The sequence below is a fragment of the Ctenopharyngodon idella genome, chromosome 15, assembly GCF_019924925.1.
Source record: "Ctenopharyngodon idella isolate HZGC_01 chromosome 15, HZGC01, whole genome shotgun sequence".
Lineage (NCBI taxonomy): Eukaryota > Metazoa > Chordata > Actinopteri > Cypriniformes > Xenocyprididae > Ctenopharyngodon > Ctenopharyngodon idella.
The window spans coordinates 34,400,943-34,404,863 of record NC_067234.1 but is presented as its reverse complement, the minus strand read 5'-3'; the positions used below and the strand labels follow the sequence as shown (position 1 = coordinate 34,404,863).

The 3,921-nt window shown below is 38.4% G+C and overlaps 1 long non-coding RNA gene across 1 annotated transcript; it reads right to left on the bottom strand.

The window, feature by feature from the left end:
• Positions 1-1,004: 1,004 nt before the first annotated feature.
• LOC127495772 (uncharacterized) lies at positions 1,005-3,037 on the bottom strand. The gene is made up of 2 exons (XR_007925176.1): positions 2,763-3,037; positions 1,005-2,244 (listed from the first exon to the last, which is right to left on the bottom strand). It is a non-coding gene; the product is annotated as an uncharacterized LOC127495772 (long non-coding RNA).
• Between the last annotated feature and the right edge of the window lie 884 nt (positions 3,038-3,921).

The following is a 3,921-nucleotide window of genomic DNA, read 5'->3' as shown; positions in this document are numbered from 1 at the left end:
TTGCTGGCGTACCATGGCTGCAGCAGGCGCAATGATATTACGCAGCGTCTCTCACAAATGTCTCAATGGTTGCAAGGCACGCTCCCTGTGCAAGCAGGGGGTCACAGGCGCTGCGTAATATCATTGCACCTGCTGCAGCCATGGTACGGCAGCAAAGTTCCTTGATCATTACGCCGGAATGAGAGTATAGTTCCTAGCCATATCGGCCTAGAAAATCGCAACTTTTAATTTTCTGTCGGACTTAGTACACGATGTAACTACAGAAGAGTCAAGTTTTAAATAGGAAAAATATTGAAACTCTTTGGTCATTTTTTAACGAGATGCTAACGGTCTAATCGGATTCAATGAACTATGCTAAGCTATGCTAAAAGTGGTACCGCCAGACCCGGAGATCGGCTGAATGGATTCGAAAATGGTAAAACTCAACTGTTTAACTCTAGGGGAATTGGAAAATTATTTTCAAAAAAAGTGGAGTGTTCCTTTAAGTTACTGTTTTTTTTTTTACATATATATGTGTAAATCAATATTTTTTATTGCATGTACTGAAAACAGACACTCTACCTTTATTGTTACTCAATACATGAAGCAATTGACAGAGGGATTAGAGAAGAACAACAAAGTAATTACTTCTAAAGAATATTTACTGTTTAAGAATGGGGATGAACTGAAGGTTTCAAGCAGGTTGCTGCCCAACTGAGGTTATGGCATGTCAGTGTGGAGTACTAACTTGAGTATGGAGATGTTTTAAGTTATCTGAGGCACTCAATCTGATGGCAGAATCATGAAACTTGAAGTACTGATGTGGTTTACTGATCTCTGTTAGAGTAAAATTATTGCTGCATATTGTATGTGTGAGCAGAGTGGCCGACAAACTCCTTGACGAGTGTTAAATCTGCTAATGAAACTGCAAATTATTTGAATGATTGCGTCTGCAGTGGCTGTCCTCTAAGCCAGGGCAGGTTCTTCACTCATAGTTTGGAATAAACAATGTCCACACAGCAATATCGGCTTCAATGCTGTCCATTTAATGAAAAATATAACAGTTTTTAAAAGCACACAGATTTATGCTAAGAACCACATGTTCCCGCCCCCTGTCCCTCCTGATACAACCCATGGGAAGTTTAAATATCATGTGACATGAACAGGTGACCTACACCACTGGTGCACACCACCATCTAGTGGTTGAACAATCATAACATTTGGCTCCTACAGCATCTCTGACTCCTGGGCTGCATCCAAAAAATCACATACTTCCCTACTGTAGGGCAGGTTATGTGACAAAAGTAAGCGGTCGTGAAGTAATTACTTATTCAAAACAAGTACCTACTCAAGATTTTAGACACAGCCCTGGTCTTCATTCACCATTTCTGGCCTACTTGGTTTTAACTGTAAATCCTCTTAACAGTTAATGATGGAGAGCGTGCGGGCAATCATTTGTCGGTTACATCCCTGACTAATAAAGAATCAAGATTGGACACAAAACTGTTAGTTGCTCAGTATGTTCATGTTTTATCCTGGATGGTTCTGGTTCATTTATGTCTTCAACTTCCTCTTTAACAGACAACTGTAATACCTTACAACATTTTTCCTTATGATAGGGAATGCTTTTCTTATGTTTGAAACTCTTCCCACACTGAGCACACTGGTACGGCATATCACCAGTATGAATTCGCTCATGTTCTTTCAGGTTTCCAGAATGAGAGAAACTCTGGTCACAAGATGAGCACTTGTAAGGTCTTTCTCCAGTATGAGTTTTTTGGTGCTGCTTCAGTTGGTCAGCTCTAGTAAAGCTCTTCCCACAGTCACAACACACATGATCTTTCACTTCACTGTGGGTTTTCTGGTGCTGTTTACAATGATCGAGCCTTGAAAAGCTCTTTCCACAGAAAGAACACACATAAGGCTTCTCATCTGAATGAACTTTCAGGTGTCTTTTTAGATCTGATGTCGAAATAAACTTTTTACCACACTGATCACAGTTAAATGGTTTTTCTCCAGAGTGACAGAGCTTATGTTTACTGAGAGCTGTTGTACGATTGAAACTCCTTCCACACTGAGAGCATGTATACGGTTTCTCTCCAGTGTGAATTCTTATGTGTTTGTTAAGGTCTCCTTTTTGTGTGAAACTCTTTCCACACTGAGTGCAGGTGTGTCTCTTTTTGGCTTTTGTTTGAGTTATGAAGTTGTGATGTTCCTCCTCCACTTCATTCAGTTCATGTCTTTGCTGTTTCTCTTCCATCCAATCTAAAATAAAACACATTATATGGTTAAATAAGCTCATATATATATATATATATATTCACATATTTTGAAGAGCATCAATCATCATATGAGTAAAATGTTGTTCAAGTCCTTTAATTGCCTGCCTTATGGGGCTGTCACGTAATGAATGAAAGAACGACTCCCGAAGACGAGGTGAACTAATTTCTGTTTCATGTACAGAACCCATTGGATGTTGCGCATGCGCGGTCAATACAAAAATGATCGAATCACTCCCGTTACATTAGAATACCAAGCGTATTTTCCTGATGTCTGAAAATATAACGAAGAAAATTTTACAGTTTATTCAGTCAAACTGTCTTTTTATGTGGAACTTCCCCAAACCGGAAGTGCCACCAATAAAACAAAGTAGGCTCGTCGGGAAAAAGGTGGATGTGTTATGATAATATAAATGCATTTCTGTGTCATTTATCATCCATATACTGCTTAACATTTCACAGCTACCAAAGTAATCATTGTAAAGCATCAAAATGGACCCCAACCTGTTTGTTCCTCAGTATCTTCATGTTTTATTCTGGACGGTTCTGGATCACTCATGTCTTCAATCTCTTCTTTAATAAACTCCATTTTTAAGCGCTTAAACACTAGAGCTGATTAATGTCCAGCTATGTAGATTAGGAACATTTCTTACAAGCAAACTAGAAATATACGGCATCCGTCGAAAATATTCCGAAATCGTCTTTTTTTTCGTGGTCTTTAATCAGTTAACATTGACTCGCTCCTCTTGAACTGTCGTTCGCGCTTCTCTCTTCTGCGCATCCTCAGTCAGTGCGCGCGATGTCGTGTCGTCATGGCTTCTTAAAGGGGCCGCACATTGTATAAATCACATCGCTGCACTGGGAAGTGATTAATAAGAAACAAAACAACAACAAAAAAAACAGACCTCCACTCCGTTAAAACTAGTGTTGCTTTTCTGATGCACATGCTTTACATCCTAATTAGGGTGTCTTCTTTTATGTTACATTTGTAAGTATAGTACTGCTACTTGTATCATGTCGTCATTGCTTTGGCTGACAACAAATTTTACACAATACTATCTTACTTTGTATTTTTCCTATTTTAATAAAATATTTTATCTTTGAAAAAAGTGAACACAAGCTTTCAGGGTTCCAGACAGAGTTAAACTCTGGTCACACTATGTTTCCATCCAACTTTGCAAACGCGCAAAATTGGAATATCGCATAAAAACATTTCCAAATAAAGCGCCGTTTCCAGCAAGATGAAGAGAACAAAATTGTCACTTCCTGAGAAACTGGCACCAAATATCACTAAGAAAAATGTAATTTGCTGGAGAAAACTGTGGGTCTTTTTTCATATATGAAAAATTACTTCCACCTCAGATGAAAAATAATAAACCCAGTCATGTTATCTTGCTTTCGGAGGTGGATGCCTGCTGTTTGGGAGTGTAAGATTGTTCTGTGTGCGTTGAAGGATGTATTCAGTAAATGTGTTTCCACTGTAGTTTATGCACATTATTGGATAAAAAGTTATCTGCCTCAATTGAGCACATACATTTTTTAATGCACATTTTTTTAAATATATGTTTATCTTGGCATTTCCATCCAGCATTTTTTATATGATATCCCAAAATGCGCATAAAAATAGGTGGATGGAAAAATAGCTACTATGAGAACTTGCTCT